Source organism: Macaca thibetana, chromosome 7, assembly GCF_024542745.1.
Source record: "Macaca thibetana thibetana isolate TM-01 chromosome 7, ASM2454274v1, whole genome shotgun sequence".
NCBI classification, from domain to species: domain Eukaryota; kingdom Metazoa; phylum Chordata; class Mammalia; order Primates; family Cercopithecidae; genus Macaca; species Macaca thibetana.
In genome coordinates, this window is record NC_065584.1 from 143,777,298 (window position 1) to 143,799,216 (window position 21,919).

At 43.3% G+C, this 21,919-nt stretch overlaps 1 protein-coding gene across 3 annotated transcripts in view; it reads left to right on the forward strand.

The window, feature by feature from the left end:
- The window catches only part of FAM81A (family with sequence similarity 81 member A), a 125,401-nt gene that overhangs the window by 7,417 nt on the left and 96,065 nt on the right, over positions 1-21,919 (forward strand). For 2 of the 3 annotated variants that reach the window (XM_050796845.1, XM_050796853.1), the window contains exon 2: positions 19,337-19,392. The exons of the other annotated variant lie outside the window; for it this stretch is intronic. The gene's annotated coding sequence lies outside the window, so the exon portion shown is untranslated. The remainder of the gene's footprint in view (positions 1-19,336; positions 19,393-21,919) is intronic. 3 annotated transcript variants of the gene reach the window in all.

Sequence of the window (21,919 nt, forward strand, 5' to 3'; positions counted from 1 at the left end):
AACAGCACTCCACGCAAGGCCACTCGGGTGAAGCCCCGGGTCAGTCACGTGGCAAAGGGGGCGAGGGGGTGGCTGTGGAAATGCACCTTTCTTGTGGTCTCTGTGGGAGGCGGGGGAACATGGCTTACTACTGGCTAATTTGAATAATTTCACTGGGCTCTGGGACACAGGGGCTGTCCCTCGTTGTCTGGCACCTGGCCCAGGGCAGTTAGGGTGGGTGTGTAGTGTCCCAGAGTGTGAGGGCCCAGTCAGGGAGGTGGTTGAGGTGCGGACGTAACTGGCCGCCCAAGAAGAGGAACCGACCATCTCCAGCCAGGGCCTCAAAACTGGTTGGACAGTATTAAATACACACACACACACACACACACACACACACACACACACCCCTGTGAACTGAGGAATTAATAGCTAATTTTCTTATTTTAGGGGACATAATCTTGGGAAAATAGAAAAGTCTCTGTACTTAAGCCTAAATTTGCAAACAGAGTTCTAAGCCATTATCTGCTATTCCTTATTGTAGCATGCAAGAGCTCTTGTTTTGGCCAGGCATGGTGGCTCATGCATGCAATCCCAGCACTTTGCAAAGCAGTGGTGGGAGGATAGCTTGAGGCCAGAGTTTGAGACCAGCCTGGGCAGCATAGTGAGACCCCTGTCTCTAAAAAAAAAAAAAAGAGTTCCTGTTTAAGCGATTGGTAGATGGCTGTTTTCATTTCCTCAGCAAACCTATTTGCTTGGGAAGCCACAGCCCACAGCTTCCTCCCAGGTGTTCTTAATCATCCTTGAGAAGGGAAAGATGAGGGTCTGGCTGCTATGAGGCTCTGGCAAGTAGAATGGTGGCTCTCCCAAAGACGTCCACATTCTAATTCTTTTTCATTTTTTGGAGACAGAGTCTCACTCTGTCACCCAGGCTGGAGTGCAGTGGCGTGATCTCGGCTCACTGCAACCTCCATCTCCCACGTTCAGGGGATTCTCCTCCAGCCTCCTGAGTAGCTGGGATTACCATCATGCCCAGTTAATTTTTGTATTTTTAGCAAAGACAGGGTTTCACCATGTTGGCCAGGCTCGTCTCGAGCTCCTGGCCTCAAGTGATCCGCCTGCCTTCCCACCTTGGCCTCCCAAAGTGCTGGGATTATAGGTGTGAGCCACCACCCCGACCCACATTCTAATTCTTGAAACTAGTGAATATGCTACTGTAGAAGAGGAAACACTTCCCCTCCACTCTCTGAGGGTTTCATAGCTGAGCCCATGAAATGAACTGACAACAGGCAGATTAACAGGAGAAAAGTTATGCAAATGTATTATGTGCACGGGGCATCACAGGAAAGAAAAGAGAATCCCCCCAAACCAGAGGGATTTAGGAGCTTGTATGCCCTCTTCATAGGGGAGAGGGGAGGATGTATGCAGGCAATTTAGGAGAGAGTAAGTGATTTTGGAATAAAAACGAATGGGCCCTTCTTTGGGTGTGGTGTTGGCTTCTTGTTTTCTCTCCTGTGATGAGTTAATCTTCCCTGGCTGATGAAACTCCTGAGGAGGGGACTGGTGACAACTGAGTTCTTTATTGAGGATCTGTATTTAGGCAGGTGGGGAGTTAAGAGAAAGCCTCCCCTTGCATTTGCTCTCTTTCAAATACCTCCAGCTCTAAGTAATCAATATACCAAATTGGTGTATTTGGGGATGGCATTTCCTGAACTCCTTCATTACTTGACATGGTAAAAGGAAAAAACTTTTTTTTTTTTGAGAGTGAGTCTCACTCTGTCACCCAGGCTGGGGTGCAGTGGCGGGATCTCGGCTCACTGCAAGCTCCGCCTCCCAGGTTCACGCCATTCTCCTGCCTCAGCCTCCTGAGTAGCTGGGACTACAGGCATCCGCCACAATGTCTGGCTAAGTTTTTGTATTTTTAGTAGAGACGGGATTTCACCATATTAGCCAGGATGGTCTCGATCTCCTGACCTCACGATCCGCTCTCCTCGGCCTCCCAAAGTTCTGGGATTACAGGTGCGAGCCACCGCGTGCAGCGTGTTTTTTTGTTTTGTTTTTTTTTGAGACAAAATCTTGCTCTGTCACCCAGAGTGGAGTGCAGTGGCACAATCTTGGCTCACTGCAACCTCCGCCTCCTGGGTTGAAACAATTCTCCTGCCTCAGCCTCCTGAGTAGCTGGGATTACAGGCATGTAACACCACGCCTGGCTAATTTTGGTATTTTTAGTAGAGATGGGAGTTTCACTATGTTGGCCAGGCTGGTCTTGAACTCCTGACCTCTTGATCCGCTTGCCTTGACCTCCTAAAGTGCTGGGATTACAGGTGTGAGCCACTGCACCCAGCAAAAGGAAATTAAGATTGCTAGTCAGTTGATCTTGAGATGGGGCCAATCTAATGAGTGCTTAAAAGTGGAACACAGAGGCAGAAGAGAGGATTGGAGAGATGCTATGTTGAAAGGACTTGATCTGCTATTGCTGGCTTGAAGACGGCAAAAGGGGCCACGTGCCAAAGAATGCAGGCAGCCCCTAGAAACCGGCAGAGTCAAGGAAATGAAGCTTTTTCTAGAGCCTCTAAAAAGAATACAGCTCTGAGACCGGGCGCGGTGGCTCACACCTGTAATCCCAGCACTTTGGGAGGCCAAGATGGGCAGATCACGAGGTCAGGAGATCGAGACCATCCTGGCTAACATGGTGAAACCCCGTCTCTACTAACAATACAAAAAATTAGCCGGACGTGGTGACGGGTGCCTGTAGTCCCAGCAACTCAGGAGGCTGAGGCAGGAGAATGGAGTGAACCCGGGAGGTGGAGCTTGCAGTGAGCCGAGATTGTGCCACTGCCCTCCAGCCTGGATGAAAGAGTGAGACGCCGTCTCAAGAAAAAAAAAAAAAAAAAAAAAAAAAGAGTACAGCTCTGTATACATTTTGATTTTAGCCCAGTGAGGCCCATGCTAGACCTCTGACCTGCAGAACTGTAAGATAATAAGTTTGTGCTGTTTTAAGACACCACGTTCATTATATATATAATGTATATTTATTTATTTATTTATTTATTTTTTTTTTTTTTTTTTTGAGACAGAGTCTCGCTCTGTCGCCCGGGCTGGAGTGCAGTGGCCGCATCTCAGCTCACTGCAAGCTCCGCCTCCCGGGTTCACGCCATTCTCCTGCCTCAGCCTCCCGAGTAGCTGGGACTACAGGCGCCCACCACCGCGCCCGGCTAATTTTTTGTATTTTTTAGTAGAGACGGGGTTTCACCGTGTATAATGTATATTTAAATGGCAGCAAAAAGAATAGTCAGAGGCTGAGAGGAGTTAGCTGCCCTTGAATGATGGAAGGATTCCCCATTCAGAACCATTCTGCTATATCTCTTGCTACTAAAACGATTCAATATCAATGATTTGTTTTTAAGCAGAAATGGGCTGATTAAGGGATACTCAGTAGTTTACAGAATCTCTGGGAGGGTCACAGACTGGATTCTGGAGCACACAGCCAGGTACAATCCCTGAACATACCGTAGGGCTGCTCTTCTAAAACATTTAAACAAATCTGTTTATATGTTTACTTTGGAAAGTTTCAAACCACAGAAAAATGGAAAGGGCACTGTAATGAATCCCCATATCTCCTGGACTTGGTTGGGTTTCCCTCAGAGGAGATCCTGAGAGAACCTGGGTACAGAACGTTTATTCGGGAGGCGATCCCAGAAAGCACAAGTGAAAGGGTGCAGGACGTGTGACAGGAAAGGAAAACACAGTAATAATATGTGCATTCCTGCAGCAGTCACCGCTGTGTGCAACCGGGGCTCCGTCCTGGGGACCTTCTGGGAAACCAAGCATGATAAGCTTCCCAGTTGTCTCACCAAAGGATGGGGAGACGGGGGCTTTTATCCACTGCCTCCTCTTCCCATTGGTTAAGAGTCAACCCTGAGAAAGTCAGCTGCCTCAGTTTCCAGGTTGTGCCTAACCAGTAGTATTGCACGCTTCCCTGTGCTGGAGAAAGCCCTCTGGCAGAGAAGCGGTGAGATGCGTCATTTGAGGTGTCAAGTCTTCCCATGGCAAAAACTGTGAACCACAGCTGTGAGTGAACTCAAACAGGAGCTGAGGGGATGTGGGGTGGGGCATCAACATCGTCTGCTACAATCCCTCCTAAGATTTCCTGCTAACATCTTGCCTTCTCTTTCCCTCTTTCTTTCTCTATACGCCCACACATACGGCAAAGACATAGTATTTATCATGTGCCAGGCACTGTGTCTCTATTCAGCCCTTGAGTCTGCATAATGACCCAAGAAGCAGGTATCCCATATCTGTATGCTTAGCGGTCACTGGAATCATTCCAAAGGGTGCTGGAACCAATCTATTTTCAAATATCATTATGCTAGAAATTACATTTTGTGCAACTATTTGAACTTAGGGTGACAAATTTTAGATGCCAACCTAAAAATAGACAGGGGGGTGCATAGTTTTTCAAAATTCTTTCTGCGAGTAAGCAGCCAAACAGTTCCCATCCTAGACTTGTGCTGTCGTGTCTGCATCTGGTGCTATGCCCAGAATCACTGAAGAGGGTGATGGGGGCTGGGGAAGGGGGAGACATGGGGAAAGAGCTAAGGCACTTCTGTGGTTGCCGTGAAAGAATCCTGGGAAATACATTTTTAAAAGAAAAACAAAATGAGGGATGCTATAGATAGAAAGTGAGTTCAGCTTGCCGAAGGTCCAGATGGATGCGTGCTGATGGAGGCTGTGCTCTCCACATTCTGATTCTGTCCCTCTCAGAGCCTGAGGATGCTGAGTTAGTGGTCACATTCTGTACCAAACTGTCGGCTCCCCTTTTATATTTACTTGGTTTTCTTAATGTTGCCTCCTCAACCTCTAAGTGTTCAACTTACTTTGTGATCAATGTAGCTATTAAAAAAAAAAAAAAAAAGAAAAGAAAGGTTTTCTGGCCGGGTGCAGTGGCTCACACCTGTAATCCCAGCACTCTGGGAGGCCACAATGGACAGGTCACTTGAGGCCAGGAGTTCAAAACCAGCCTGGCCAACATGGTAAAACCCCATCTCTACTAAAAATACAAAAAAAAATTAGCCAGGCCTGATGGTGCACGCCTGTAATCCCAGCTACTCAGGAAGCTGAGGCAGGAAAATCACATGAACCCGGGAGGCAGAGGTTTCAGTGAGCCAAGATCGTGCCACTACACTCCAGTCTGGGCAACAGAGTGAGACTCCATCTCCAAAATAAATATATAAATAAATAAAAATAAAAAAGGTTTTTTGTCTGACTTTATCAGGAAGACAAATCTGATACTTTTTTCTCTTCCCGAGAACAAATACAGTAGCATTCGCTTCACAGTGCAAGCACATTGAGGGCATGATGTGAGCTGTGAGGTAGCTGTGAGGCTGTAATGAGAAATGAGCTATGGGGGCCGAGGCAACAAACAGTGGCAACAGAAAAGCTACCTTATGTGGCGAAGAGGTGCTTTGGATGTAATTTATCTAACTGAGTTTTACAACCAATCAAGTTCATCAGCTGTAACCCCACCTTTTCCTGTTTAGAAAACAACATTCTGTAATTTACAAGGGTAAGCTGGTTGGTTCCCTTGAATGCATTCTCCCCAAGAGTAGAGTAAGAAAAGTTAGAAAGGGTGTTAGAATCTGGTCTAATCAATAGCTTGGTCCAGGGTACAAAGGTGTTTCCAAGCTTGGTGCAATGTTCAGTTTAGTTCATGTATTCAGCTATTTTTTCCTCCCAATTTGTTGTTCATGTTACCCAGGCATGGTAGGAAAAACCCTAAAGGGTGACTTTTCTTGCGTGATTTCCTTTTCATATCTGGTAACATGGGGGAAGAGCTTAGGCTTTGAAGCCAGACAAGCATGTGTTTAAATCCAGGCTCATCACTTATTAGTTCTGAAGATGGATAGGTTATTTAAATTCTCTGAGCCGGCCGGGCGCGGTGGCTCACGCCTGTAATCCCAGCACTTTGGGAGGCCGAGACGGGCGGATCACGAGGTCAGGAGATCGAGACCATCCTGGCTAACACGGTGAAACCCCATCTCTACTAAAAAGAAGTACAAAAAACTAGCCGGGCGAGGTGGCGGGCGCCTGTAGTCCCAGCTACTCGGGAGGCTGAGGCGGGAGAATGGCGTAAACCTGGGAGGCGGAGCTTGCAGTGAGCGGAGATCCGGCCACTGCACTCCAGCCTGGGCGACAGAGCGAGACTCCGTCTCAAAAAAAAAAAAAAAAAAAAAAAAAAAATTCTCTGAGCCCCAGTTTCCTTTTCTTCAGAATGGGGGTGATGTCTCCTCCTCATAGTTCTGCTGTGAGGAATTAGCAAGGGCATGTGTGCAGACAGCCCAGTCCACTGATATACAATTAATGATGACCAGTGTTAATATTGTCATCATTATCCTTCTGATCTGTAGTTTGATTTCTGAACAGACTGACTGTAGAAAAAAAATGTCTTACGTAGAAGACTGATTCAAATCTCTTGGCTGGTTTGATCATAAGTTGTAGAAATCAGAACTTGGTATTCTGGTTTTAAATCACTGCTAGTTGGTTACTGAAATCATTTTATCAGTTTGATTATCCATAGGCCTAGGGTAAAGTCCTAAACACAGCAGGCATGCCCATAACAATGATAATAATAACAGTAGTAAGGAATAATTCGAATAACCCTTTAGTCTATAAAGCAATTGCAAAAACCATCTCATTTAACCGTATCATTAAAACCTATGATTTAACTAAAACAAATCCTGTTATTCTTCTTCTCATTTAGGGAAGTGGAAGGTAAAATACGAGATATTAAATAACTCTCACCTTTGTGCCTTTGCACTCCCTCTTTCCTCCCTAGAAACTTCCCTTAATCTCTCTTCTATGCATGAAATTGAAACACATTCATCAAGGACCATTTAAATTTTCCTCTCCTCTTTTCATAGGAAAGAACTCGTTCTTTTCTGACCTTCTATAGTACTTGAAGTGTGAACTACATTTTCTAGTACTTCATTACCCTCTCTTTCATTTCTTCCCAATGGTTTCCTGTTTTTGAAGTCTATTAAAAAAACAACAGGCTGGGCGCAGTGGCTCACACTTGTAATTCCAGCATTTTGGGAGGTCGAGGCGGGCAGATCACTTGAGGACAAGAGTTTGAGACCAGCCTGGCCAACATGGTGAAACCCTGTCTCTACTGAAAATACAAAAATTATCCGAGCATGGTGGCGGATGCCTGGAATCCCAGCTACTTGGGAGACTGAGGCAGGAGAATCGCTCGAGAATCGCTCCTGGAGCTGGAGCTTGCAGTGAGCTGAGATCATGCCACTGCACTCAAGCCTGGGTGACAGAGCAAGACTCCATCTAAAAAACAAAAAACAAAGAAACCAAAAAACAACTACAGCTCTGCCCCTCTGGAGGGTAGGGAGCATGCAGCTGGAATGTATTTTGGGTCTTGCCACCTAGCCCCTTTCCCCTTCACACCCCCTAGCCCAGAGCTGGACTCAGAGCCAATTCCTCATGCATACTGGATTGATTCATAGAGAATTTACCTGAAATGATGGCTTAGAAAATCCATTGCAGGATAAAAATGGAGAATGACTCTTTAGGGACTGCCGTCTAAGAAGCAGGGCAAAAATGTTCCTGCTAGGAAATTGAAATTCAAGAAGCAAACACAAGCAGGAATCACATCTCTTACATGCAGCTTCTAGCGCTGATTCTGGCAGTCCCCATTATACCCTGGTAAGTTTAAGTGACTAGGACATGCCTTTAGTCAGTGTCCCCAGCTTATGCCACTGTGACCATAGGTAGGTGGGGACATCTTTTGTGGGTTCATGACATTGTTTTTCCTGTTGCAGTGATGAGAATTAACTTCATTGTCTAACAAAATTAAACAAGTCTTAACTAAGGGAAGCTAAATAGCAACTGATATTTTTGGAGGCTCTTTCAAATTAGGACAGCTGAATCTAATGGAAAAACAAACACATTTTAAACCAAATACCAGTTGCATGTTGTTGCATACCAAATATCAGCCTAGAGATAATTTTTCCTTTTGTTTCTTCATTTTTATCACATTTCTTCCCAATGCTTTATACGACTTATTGTATAATCCCAATGATTTTAATGACGGGGTTCCTACCCCCAGGATCACTCATCCAGTAACAAAGCCAAGGAAGGCTCTTGAAAACGGTGCTCTGCTGAGTTCTGGTGGGGCCACATGCTCTAGGCCAGTACCTCTCAGACTTAAATGTGCATACGAATCAGCAGGAGGTCTTGTTAAAATGCAGATTCTGATTCTGTAGACGTGGACTGGGGCCCTTGAACTCTGCATTCCTAACACAGTAGAGGGGCTTGTGCTCTTGTGCCCAGATCACACTTTGAGGGGCAAAGTTCTAGGTAGAATTGGAGCTCAGTGGAGCTTGACCTGAGAGCTTGACCAAAAATTCTTGTGTGGGAGTATATGTGGACCCCATCACTGGAGGTCAGAAAGGTCCTTAAGTCCATGATGGCCCTGCTTTAAAGGCAGGACAATCTGGGGAAGACCTTAGTTTCTGGAGGAAAATGGGCAGTTTAGCGTATAGCAGGAGCATATATACTACGGGCTGGGAGCTCTCCCTGGTGCTGCTTAAGACTTCCCCCATGTCTGCTTTCCTCACAGGAGCCTCTTCCGAATTTCTGTTATTTTGTCTATAATGTCAGTCTAAATCCTTACTTGTAACTGTGCTCTACTTTGCCACTGCTGCCTGGCTATACCTTGTATTTATTGCTGGCCTATACCTGGAGTCCTTGGTCCTTCTTCGGAAAAAGTATTGAGGTTTTAAAGCTCTTATCCTTGGGGACAGATTAAACCCTTAAACCTTTATCTATCCGTCTATCTTTTTTTTTTTTTTTTTTTTTTTTTTTTTTTTTTTTTTTTGAGACGGAGTCTCGCTCGGTCGCCCAGGCTGGAGTGCAGTGGCCGGATCTCAGCTCACTGCAAGCTCCGCCTCCCGGGTTCACACCATTCCCTGCCTCAGCCTCCCAAGTAGCTGGGACTACAGGCGCCCGCCACCTCGCCCGGCTAGTTTTTTTTGTACTTTTTAGTAGAGATGGGGTTTCACCGTGTTAGCCAGGATGGTCTCGATCTCCTGACCTCGTGATCCACCTGTCTCGGCCTCCCAAAGTGCTGGGATTACAGGCTTGAGCCACCGCGCCCAGCCCTATCCGTCTGTCTGTCTGTCTGTCTATCTCTCTCTCTCTCTCTCTCTCTCTCTCTCTCTCAAAAAAGTATTGAGGTTTTAAAGCTCTTATCCTTGGGGACAGATTAAACCCTCAAACCTCTATCTATCTATCTATCTATCTATCTATCTATCTATCTATCTATCTATCATCTCTCACCTATTTATATCCACTTTAATTTGATATTTTTGACCAGGAAAGGAAAAGAAAGTTCATAAGGCCATATCTTTTAAACAAAATAAGGCACATAACAGGTGTTCGTTGTGTTTTTTTAATTGAGGTGAAATTTCACATAACATAAAATTAACCATTTTAAAGTGTTTTTAAGTGGACCAGGCACAGTGGGTCATTTCTGTAATCCCAGCACTTTGGGAGGCCAAGGCAGGAGGATTGCTTGAGTCCAGGAGTTCAAGAGTAGCCTGGTCAACATAGTGAGACCCTGTCTCCACACAAAATAAAAAAAATTAGCCAAGTATGGTGACACATGCTTGTAGTACCAGCTTGTAGTACCCCTGAGATTGGGGTATCACTTGAGCCCAGGAGTTCGAGGCTGCAGTGAGCTATGATCAGACAACTGCACCCCAGCCTGGGTGACAGAGGGAGACCTTGTCTCTAAAACAAATTAAAGATAAAATACAGTGTTCAATTCAATCGTGTTTTGTATGTTCACACCTCTATCTAGTTTCTTTCTTTTATTTTTTCTTTTCTTTTTTTTTGAGACGCAGTCTTGCTCTGTTGCCCAGGCTGGAGTGCAGTGGTGCGATCTCGGCTCACTGCACTGCAAGCTCCGCCTCCCGGGTTCACAACATTCTCCTGCCTCAGGCTCCCAAGTAGCTGGGACTACAGGCGCTCGCCACCACTCCCAGCTAATTTTTTGTATTTTTACTAGTGACGGGGTTTCACCGTGTTAGCCAGGATGGTCTCGATCTCCTGACCTCGTGATCTGTCCACCTTGGCCTCCCAAAGTGCTGGGGTTACAGGCGTGAGCCACCATGCCCAGCCACCTCGATCTAGTTTCAAAGCATTTAAAGCATAGTTAAATGAAATCTGCATGAAAGTAAAGTTGAAGATTACTTGGTTGGTTCATAAGAAATTTCTGCATTTATTGAATTCACAAGTTGATTTAACTCTTAAATGGTAAATTTCTTAACTATATGAATATTTTTCACTTTGCTTTTTTATTTGCCTATGGAGTAATGATAATGATAGTAATAGCTGTTATTTATGGGATGCTTACTACATGTGAAACACTTTGTATATATTTTGTTTTCCAATCCTCATAACAACCTAATGAAATAGGTATTATCCTTTTTTATTTATTATTATTATTATTATTATTATTTTTTTTTTTTTTTTTTTTGAGACGGAGTCTTGCTGTGCCCCAGGCTGGAGTGCAGTGGCGCGATCTCGGCTCACTGCAAGCTCCACCCCGCCGGTTTCACGCCATTCTCCTGCCTCAGCCTCCCAAGTAGCTGGGACTACAGGCGCCCGCCACCTCACCCGGCTAATTTTCTTGTATTTTTAGTAGAGACGGGGTTTCACCGGGTTAGCCAGGATGGTCTCGATCTCCTGACCTCGTGATCCGCCCATCTCGGCCTCCCAAAGTGCTGGGATTACAGGCTTGAGCCACCGCGCCCGGCCTTTTTATTATTATTTTTTAAGACAGAGTCTCGCCCTGTTGCCCAGGCTGGAGTGCAGTGGCGTGATCTCGGCTCACTGCAAGCTCCGCCTCTTGAATTCAGGCCATTCTCCTGCCTCAGCCTCCTGAGTAGCTGGGACTACAGGCGCTCACCACCATGCCCGGTGAATTTTTTGTATTTTTAGTAGAGACAGGGTTTCACCGTGTTAGCCAGGATGGTCTCCACCTCCTAACCTCGTGATCTGCCCACCTTGGCCTCCCAAAGTGCTGGGATTACAGGCATGAGCCACCACGCCTCCCCTGAAATAGGTATTATTATTAACTTTTGGCGGAAAAGGACACTGCAGCTCAGAGATTTTAGTTAACTTTTCCCAAGGCCACAGAGTTATCACTCGGCTGAGCTGAGATTTAATCCAAGTCAATCTGACTCCAAGACTTGACCTGTAAATCACAGCAGAATAATGTTTCTTGTGGACACAGACTTATTAGATGTGACAAAAAGGAATTATGGAGAAATGTAAACTCTTACGAACCAATAAAATGGATACACATAAACTCAATGTTAAATATTTGGAAATAAGGAATGAGAAGCTAACAAAATACCAGACATTTTCATAGAACCATTCACAAGGAGATTTCATGCTGAAAGTTTTTCATATAAAATAAAAATAAAATAAAATAAAATAAAGGAGTGAAAGACAGGAGTACCAGAGGACAATGTGTGTTGAAGTGTGAAAGCTGCAGTAAAGAGTTTTGGTTGTATTTGAGATAAGCCGTGGGATGGTTTAAGCAGAGGAGTAACTGATCTGATTTACTCTGGTGGCTGTCTTGAGAATGAATTACGAGGGCATAAGAGAAGAAAGAGAAAGTAGAGAAACCAGTTTTAAGGCTATTGTAGTAGTGAGGTATGACGGTGGCTTGGATTACAATGATTGCAGAGGAAATAGAGATAGACACCAGTGGACTGACTTTGGCTAGAATGCAGAGGTAGAGTTCAGTGAACTTGTGATGCAGGAAAAGAGGAAAGAGAAATCAAGAATTTTGTCCTATCTGAAAGGAAACCTACGCTAATGTTTTCCATTAAAAGAAAAAACAAACAAACAAACAAACAAACAAAAAACCAATGTCATTTAATGTAGGAGATTCATATTTAATTACTCACCTGTCAGGATTTTTAAAACATGATTTAAAACTATTACCGCCTCTCTCTTACATCACTGATTTCTCTTCCTTTACTGGATCATTCCTATCTGAAAGGAAACCTACGCTAACATTTTCCACTTTTTCAAAAAAACAAAACAACTTTTCTTGATCCCACATCATTTCTTTCTGGCTACCTTCCCATTTGTCTGCTCCTTTTCACTGGGGAACTTCTTGAAAGCGTTGCCTATGGTCACTACATTCTCACTCACCTCCCATCTTTTCCTTAGCTCACTCCAGCAGAGATTCTGTCCCCACCATTGCACCCAAACTGCCCTCATTAAGGTCACCAGTGACCTCCTTGTTGCCACATTCGTCACTCACTTTTTGGGCCACACCTTCTGGAACTTCTCAGCAGCCTTTGACCCAGCTGATCAATGGGTTCATACCCTCCTTGAAACTCTTCTTTTGGCTTCTGTGCTACCACACTCTCCTGGTTTTCTTTCAACTATGAAGGCTCTTTCTTCTCACTGACCTTCCTTGGTTCTTGGTTCTTGATTTCTTTTTTTTTAATTTTTAAATTTTTTTTTATTTTTTATTTTTTATTTTTGAGGCAGAGTCTTGCTCTGTCACCCAGGCTGGAGTGCAGTGGTGTGATCTCGGCTCACTGCAAGCTCCGCCTCCCAGGTTCACGCCATTCTCCTGCCTCAGCCTCCCGAGTAGCTGGGACTACAGGTGCCCACCACCACGCTGGGCTAATTTTTTGTATTTTTAGTAGAGACAGGGTTTCACTGTGTCAGCCAGGATGGTCTCGATCTCCTGACCTCATGATCTGCCCGCCTTGGCCTCCCAAAGTGCTGGAATTACAGGCGTGAGCCACCGCGCTCGGCTGATTCTTCATTTCTAGCATCTGGTTCTTCCTTCTCTGGCCCAGGGCTTCGTTCTGAACCCCATACATTTCCCCATGTGCACATCTTCCCTAGATAATCCCATCCAGTCACAGGGCTTTATGTATCTCCTGTATACTAATGCTAATCAAAGGATAGCTTCTGCTCAAATACTCCCCAAAACCTCAGACTCATAGCTCCAGCTGCCATCTCGATGTTTTTTCTTAGAGGTTGGTAGGCATTACATACTTGACAAGTCCAAAACTAAGCTCTCGATATCCACCACTGAAACCTGCTGTTCCCACAGAGTTCTCCATTTCATAAATGGCATCATCATTTACCTATTTGCTTATGTTACAGAAAGAAAGGCCAGATATGATCCAGTAATTTTATTGTGTAGAAATGGAGTCTTGCTATGTTGACCAGGCTGGTCTCAAACTCCTGGTCTCAAGAGATCCTCCTGCTTCGACCTCCCAAAGTGTTGGGATATTTTTTCCCCTTAGAATGTAAGCTCCATGAGGGCATGGACCACACAATGACTACTGTGTCCCTGTGCCTGAAATAGTGCCTGATACCATCTAGGTGCTTGAGGGATGAATAAATTGAGGCTGAAACAAATAAAATGACTTACCCCAACTCATCCAGTTGGTGAGCGATGAAGCCAGAATTTGAACGCAAGTCTTTGACTCTAGTTTTGGAGTCCTTCTTTTTCATTACAATTCATGTAATATGTGTTCAGCAGATAATTACTTTAATTATCTGAGTTATGGAAAAAGGCCCCTGACTTTTGTTATTCATAAGCCTCATTTAAAAATTGCTAAGTTTTTTTTTCTTTTTTGTTGCTTTATGAAGTATTCTTACTGTTACATGGAAAAATCATACTTTAAATGAATACTGTATCTGGAAAATATTTTTGTATTAGTAAAATAGGCTTTGCCTTGGCTATTCTTTTGTTTGTTTGTTTTTTGAGAGAGGATCTCACTGTGTTGCTCATACTGGAGTACAGTGGCATGATCATAGCTCACTGCAGCTTCAACCTCCCAGGCTTAAGTGAGCCTCCTGCCTCAGCCTCCCGAGTAGCTGGGACTACAGGCCTGCATCACCATGACTGGATAATTATTTTATTTTGTAGAGATGGGGTTTTGCTATGCTGCCCAGGCTGGTCTTGAACTCCTGGCTTCAGGCGATCCTCCTGTCTTGGCCTCCTCTTGGGTTTACAGGCATGAGCCACTGCACCCAGGTGACTATTCTATTTTTAATGGACTCAAACTGAACTTAAAAACCGTCTTCTGATTTTGTTTGGTCAGAAAGTTATTAAAATATATTTGGAACAATTTGCCATGCAGTCAATGAGTTTATGTTCTTGTGAACAAAATTAGTTTTTAAATTAATGTCTTAAGTCCTCTAAAAAAGGCTTCATAATGCCGTTCTAAATGGAAGAATTGTGGTTTGCTAACCACACTTTTTGAATGTCTCCAAAACAGAAATACAGAAATTATGTCCTGGGAAGAAAGGCAGTAAGACTCTTAAATAAATAACCAGAGGAATTTCAAAACAATAGGTATGCATACTTTAAAAATATTCTATAATTTATTTCTCTTAACTCTGGATGAAAAAACTTTTTTTTTTTTTTTTTTTTTTTTTTTTTTTTTTTGCCTCTAAGAAATACACGTACTGGCCGGGTGTAGTGGCTCACACCTTAATCCCAGCACTTTGGGAGACCGAGGCGGGCAGATCACTTGAGGTTAGGAGTTCGAGACCAGCCTGACCAACATGAAGAAACCCTGTCTCTACTTCTCTACTAAAAATACAAAATTAGCCAGGCGTGGTGGCGCATGCCTGTAATCCCAGCTACTGGGAGGCTGAGGCAGGAGAATCACTTGAACCCGGGAGGCAGAGGTTGTGGTGAACCGAGATCACGCCACTGCACTCCAGCCTGGGCAACAAGAGCAAAACTCTGTCTCAAAAAAAAAAAAAAAAAAAAAAAAAAAACAAAGAAATACGTATACTTAGTTTATAAAACCAAACATGCTTATACTGATGTTTCTTCATCTTTCACTGTTAGACATTATCTAGTCACTTGCTACTAAGGAAGGTGAGGATTTAGTTCTCCAACACGCCTCAACATACCTCTGCCACATACACTTCCCCCCTTAGCTTCTCAATAGAGTGACTTAGCGATCTTTGATTAAACCAACACTCAGTAATACATTTACATTATGACTGTTGTTCACAGCTGAGTCAAGTATGATTGAACACATTTCTTTTAACTCTTAGCATTAAGCATTGCCTTTTTTGGGCTATTAGTTTTTTATGCACATACCACTAGTTCATCTATAAACTTTCTGACAGAACTATAATTCCTTTCGCTAACATCAAACATATCAGACAATCTGTTGCTGTTTCTTTCTCCCATTTGCCTGGGAGTGACCTCCCTATAGTGCTCTACTTCTTGGTTTTATTTTATTTTATTTTTTATTTTTTGGGGGACCGAGTCTCACCCTGTCGCCCAGGCTGGAGTGCAGTGGTGTGATCTCGGCTCACTGCAGCCTCCGCCTCCTGGGTTCAAGCGATTCTCCTACTTCAGCCTCCTGAGCAGCTGGGATTATAGGTGCATGCCATCAAGCCCAGCTAAGTTTTGTATTTTTAGTAGAGACAGGGTTTCTCCACATTGGCTATGCTGACCTTAAACTCCTGACCTCAAGTGATTTGCTTGTCTCAGCCTCCCAAAGTGCTGGGATTATAGGCGTGAGCCATCATGCCTGGCCTCTTTTAGCTATTTTTAAATGTGCAATTAAATTATTATTGACTTGTTGATAGCAAAAGTTACCCTGTTGTGCTATCAAATACTAGGTCTTATTTATTCTTTCTGTTTTTTTATACTCATTAACCATCCACTGTGCCCCCACAGCCCCCGGTCTCCTTCCCAGCATCTGGTAACTGCCATTCTACCCTCTATCTCCATGAGTCCTTTTTTTTTTTTTAATTTTTAGCTCCCACACATGAGTGAGAACATGCAAAGTTTATCTATCTGTGCCTGGTTTATTTTACTTAACATAATGACCTGCAGTTCCATCCACGTTGTTGTAAATGACAGGATCTCATTCTTTTTTATGGCTAAATAGTATTCCGTTGTGTATAGATACCATATTTTCTTTATCCATTCATCTGTTGACATACACTTAGGTTGCTTCCAAATTTTTGTTATTGTGGATAGTGCTGTAATAAACATAGGAGTGCAGATATTTCTTCGATACACTCATTTCCTTTCTTTTGGGTATCTATCTGGCAGTGAAATTGCTGGGTCATATAATAGCTCTATTTTTAGTTTTTTGAAGAACTTCCAAACTGTTTTCCATAGTGGCTGTGCTAATTTACATTTCCACCAACAGTGTACAAGGATTCCCTCTTCTCTACATCTTTGCTAGCGTTTGTTATTGCCTATCTTTTGGATAAAAGCCATTTTAACTGGGGTGAGATGATGTCTCACTGTAGTTTTGATTTGCATTTCTCTGATGATCAATGATGTTGAATACCTTTTCATACACCTGTTTGCCATTTGCGTGTCTTCTTTTGAGAAATGTCTATTGAGATCTTTTGCCCATTTTAAATTGGATTATTAGATACTTTTCCTGTAGAGTTGGTTGCATTCCTTATATATTGTGATTATTAATTCCTTGTCAGATGAATGTTCTGCTTCATCCAGTCTGCAGTGATTGCTCTCCATCAGACCTGCTGGACATCACTCTTGGGGCTTTCTTTTGTCATAGTCCTGAGAATTCTCTTTGCTATTATTATTATTATTATTATTATTGAGACAGAGTCTTACTATGTTGCCCAGGCTGGTCTCGAATTCCTGGGCTCAAGTGATCCTCTGGCCTCAGCCTCCCCAGTAGCTGGGATTATAGGCACCTGCCATGGTTCCTTTGATATTACCTTGGGGTGCATCTTCTACTACCTAGAGCCATGTCTACTCCTTTTTTTTTTTTTTTTTTTTTTGACATAGTCTCACTCTGTCACCCAGGGTGGAGTGCAGTGGTACAATCTCGGCTCACTGCAACTTCTGTCTCCCAAGTCCAAGCTATTCTCATGCCTCAACCTCCCAAGTAGCTGGAATTAGAGGTGCAGGCCACCATGCCCAGCTACATTTTGTATTTTTAGTAGAGATGGGATTTCGCCATGTTAGCCAGGCTGATCTCGAACTCCTGACCTTAAGTGATCTGCCTGCCTCCGCCTCTCAAAGTGCTGGGATTATAGGTATGAGCTACCACACCCCTCCCATCTACTCCTTTTTTATCTACTTTCTCATACCTAGAAAATATTTCTCAGTGGATTCCTGAGAAAACAGTGCATATGAGGTACATTGTTGTGAATTGAAGTACATGAAAATATTTTATTCTGCTCTCAGTCTTGATGGATGGTTTAACTGGGTGTAGAATTCTGGAATGGAAATAAGTTTCTCTCAGGATTTTAAACGTACTCTTCTTTCTTCAACTGCTAATATTGGGAAGACTGATGCTATTTGGATTCCTAATTCTTTATATGTAATGTTTACTGTCTGGAAATTTTTGGATTTTGTTTTTATCTTTGTGTTCTGAAATTTCAAAGTCAGTTTTCTTTGTATGAATCTTTTTTTCATTTACTTTGCCAGGTTTCTGGTAGTTCTGTTCAATCTAGAAAGTCATGTCCTTCCATTATAAGAAAATTTCTTCTACAACTTGTGCAACTTTAGGGGTTTTACTCTGAGCACCCTTACTGGTCATCCTGTCCTTCAGTATTGCCTATAAAAAATACCTGTGTTAAATAATTTTTTAAAGCTTTACTTAGAATTGTTCTTCTCTAAACTTAATAAAAGGAAAGCTGATATCTCCTGTGGAAATGTTCCTACATATACCATTATTATCTCCCCTTAGAAAAAGGGTTGACTCTTGCTTGGAAAAACAAGAGTTAAACTGATTATGTTAAAGTTGGTATTAGGCATATTTGGGCTTTAAACTTACAATGAATTAGCAATAACTTTGCATATATCACTGATTGTATTTTAAAAAGTTTTGACTTCTAAGTACTGTAATTAGAAAATGTTTGTCTCCATGTGTAAAATAAAATAGTTGAATCAGGATTAATTAGACTTTCACTTTTCTCATTGGATTTGGGATAAAATAAGCCAGGGAAATTTAAGCCCTAATTTCTGATGTAAGAGATGTAGGCAGAAGTCCTAGTTAGGAATAGGTGCTCTCCTGATGCTGAGAACAGGGCAGGCAGGTGGAAAAGAGTCTTAGAGGGTTGAGTCCAGGCCAGGTAGTAGGATTAGGGAGGTACCAGTCTTCTTTGTTCTGGGGATGCTTTGTAATTTTACTTTATCACTGAGAATAAACCAAAACAATAAAAAATAAAAATAAACCCAACAGCTGAAAGAAAGGGCCAAATAATCGTCTGGTGGTGGTGATCATGGACTCCTCAGCCGTTGCCAGCCACATTTATCCTCAGAGATTTTCACTGGGAGAAAGAATGATTTCAATCAGCAGGGGGATGGGGAGGATGGGACAGTGATGTCACTTCCACCCTTCCTGTGGCACCAAATACATAGACTTATTTCCTTTTTTTTTTGTTGAGACGGAGTCTTGCTCTGTCACCCAGGCTGGAGTGCAGTGGCATAATCTCAGCTCACTGCAACCTCTGCCTCCTGGGTTCAAGCAATTTTCCTGCCTTGGGGTCCTGAGTAGCTGGGATTATAGGCACGTGTCACCACACCTGGCTAATTTTTGTATTTTTAGTAGAGTTGGGGTTTCACTGTATTGGTCAAGCTGGTCTCGAACTCCTGACCTCATGATCCGCCCACCTTGTCCTCCCAAAGTACTGGGATTATAGGCATGAGCCACTGCACCCAGCCTTTTTTTTTTTTTTTTTTTTTTTTTTTTTTTTGAGATGGAGTCATGTTCTCTCACTCAGGCTGGAGTGCAGTGGCTGGATCTCAGCTCACTGCAAGCTCCACCTCCCGGGTTTACGACATTCTCTTGCCTCAGCCTTCTGAGTAGCTGGGACTACAGGTGTCCACCACCTTGCCCGGCTAGTTTTTTGTATTTTTTAGTAGAGATGGGGTTTCACCGTGTTGCCAGGATGGTCTCGATCTCCTGACCTCGTGATCCGCCCGTCTCAGCCTCCCAAAGTGCTGGGATTACAGGCTTGAGCCACCGCAACCGGCGTATTTTTTTTTTTTTTTTTTTTTTTTTTTTTTTTTTGAGACAGAGTCTTACTATGTTGCCCAGGCTGGTCTCGAATTCCTGGGCTTAAGTGATCCTCTGGCTTCAACCTCCCCAGTAGCTGGAATTATAGGCACCTGCCATGGTTCCTTTGATATTACTTTGGGGTGCATCTTCCCCAAGGAAACTCAAAGAGAGCTTAAATTACTTGCCCAAGCACGTACAGATAGTTTCCAGCACCTTTAAAGCATGAATTCCCCTTAAGGGAAGAAAGAAAATGTCAATTTTATTATTTGTGTTTTCAGGGGAAGAAAATGCTATTTCCTGAGTCTACAGTGATGAAAACCTACTACATGACTATGTGAGTTTCCAGTGTCTGGTAGAGAATCCTGCAACCCATTCACATTGCCTTGGGAAACCTGTTTATGTGCGTGAAAATGATTTAGGTGTATTCAAATATGGGAGGGAAAACAAAGACAATTATATCTACTTATCTCTTTAAAAGCAACGGCATAGGCCGGGCGCGGTGGCTCAAGCCTGTAATCCCAGCACTTTGGGAGGCCGAGACGGGCGGATCACGAGGTCAGGAGATCGAGACCATCCTGGCTAACCAGGTGAAACCCCGTCTCTACTAAAAAATACAAAAAACTAGCCGGGCGAGGTGGCGGGCGCCTGTAGTCCCAGCTACTCGGGAGGCTGAGGCAGGAGAATGGCGTGAACCCAGGAGGCGGAGCTTGCAGTGAGCTGAGATCGGGCCACAGCTCTCCAGCCTGGGCGACAGAGCGAGACTCCGTCTCAAAAAAAAAAAATAAAAATAAAAAAATAAAAATAAAAGCAACGGCATAATATTAGTTTGCTTTACTTTGTTATTTTTCTTTTTTCTTTAATTTTATTTTACTTTAAGTACAAGATGTGTATTGTCTATTAATTACAATTTTTAAACACTGCATCACTCTGTATGCCTTTTCCTAGCAGGCATGTACTCATAAAGCACTTGCTTCAGTTTCATTAATTAAGAAGATGCTCAAATCCCAAAACACGTTTGGCTCTGTATATTTTAAACTAACAATTGTTTGATTGGATTTATCCGGGTAAGTACACGAACCTTCACTTCCTTTGCTAGTGCAGACCTGAGATGAAGGTGTAAGAAATCAGAGATAATGTTAAAATTAATTTGCTCCTCAAAATAATTTTTATAAGTTACTATTCACATTCTTTGACATGTGCTGGCCTTGGGGAAGACAGGGGAATGAAAACAACATTTATTTAGTTTTCACTGTGCCATGCACTTTACCTACTGAAGTTTGTAAGGCATTTTTCCTCTTCAGTCTCATTTGGTTTTTATGTGGCAATTTTGCATCTGGTACAAAGCACAGCTATGATATCAGAGGGGCCCAAGTTCAAATTCTAGCTCTAGAACTTAATAGCTTTGGGGCCTCTGACAAGTTACATAATACCTTTAAGCCTAAGTTTATTCATAAGCTGTTACAAGGAAAAAATAAAATACTATAAGTAAGCATTTAGCACAAGGCTGACATAAACATTGCCTATATGATTGCACCAGGGCCAGGGCCAAGGGGAGGTGAGTGAGGCAAAATTTAAGGTGCAACATTTAAAGCAAACTCAATTATCAAGATAAATAGTATTTTAATGCAATATTTAAAAAATCAAAATTGGACCAGGCGCAGTGACTTACGCCTGTAATCCCAGCACTTTGGAGGCCAAGGTGGGTGGATCATGAGGTCAGGCGTTCAAAACCAGCCTGATCAACATGGTGAAACCCTGACTCTACTGAAAAATGCAAAAATTAGCCGGGCGTGGTGGCACACACCTGTAATCCCAGCTACTCGGGAGGCTAAGGCAGGAGAATTTCTTGAACCCGGGAGGCAGTGGTTGCAGTGAGCCAAGATCGCACCATTGCACTCCAGCCTGGGCGACAAGAGCAAAACTCCATCTCAAAAAAAAAAAAAAAAAAAAAAAAAATCGAAATTGATGCAAAATATCCATGATTAATAAAAAATGAAAAATTTCAATAAGGACAGGGTCGATATTCCTATTTTTCTTTGCCTGGCTTCAATATGACTTGCTATGGTACTGTATACCACAACCTTATGTGAGGGGTATTGTCATTTCTTTTTTGTTACTGAACAGAAGCTCAAGTTGTTTTTTTTTTTTTTTTTTTTTTTTTTTTTTTTTTTTTTTTTTTTTGAGACGGAGTCTTGCTTTTGTTGCCTAGGCTGGGGGAGTGCAATAGCACGATCTCAGCTCACCGCAACCTCCGCCTCCCAAGCAATTCTCCTGCCTCAGCCTACCGAATAGCTGGGATTACAGGCTACCCCCACCACACCTGGCTAATTTTGCAGTTTTGGTAGAGATGGGGTTTCTTTTTTTTTTTTTTTTTTTTTTTTTTTGAGACGGAGTCTTGCTCTGTCACCCAGGCTGGAGTGCAGTGGCCGGATCTCAGCTCACTGCAAGCTCCACCTCCCGGGTTTACGCCATTCTCCTGCGTCAGCCTCCCGAGTAGCTGGGACTACAGGCGCCCGCCACCTCGCCCGGCTAGTTTTTTGTATTTTTTAGTAGAGATGGGGTTTCACCGTGTTAGCCAGGATGGTCTCGATCTCCTGACCTCGTGATCCACCCGTCTCGTCCTCCCAAAGTGCTGGGATTACAGGCTTGAGCCACCGTGCCCGGCCGGTAGAGATGGGGTTTCTCCGCGTTGGTCAGGCTGGTCTTGAACTCCCGACCTCAGGTGCTCTGCCCACCTCGGCCTCCCAAAGTGCTGGGATTACAGGCGTGAGCCACCATGCCCGGCCCAAGTTGTCTTTTAATTCTACCTATGAGAATAACTGTCCAATAATATACTACTTGGCAAAGAAGCCAAAACAAGA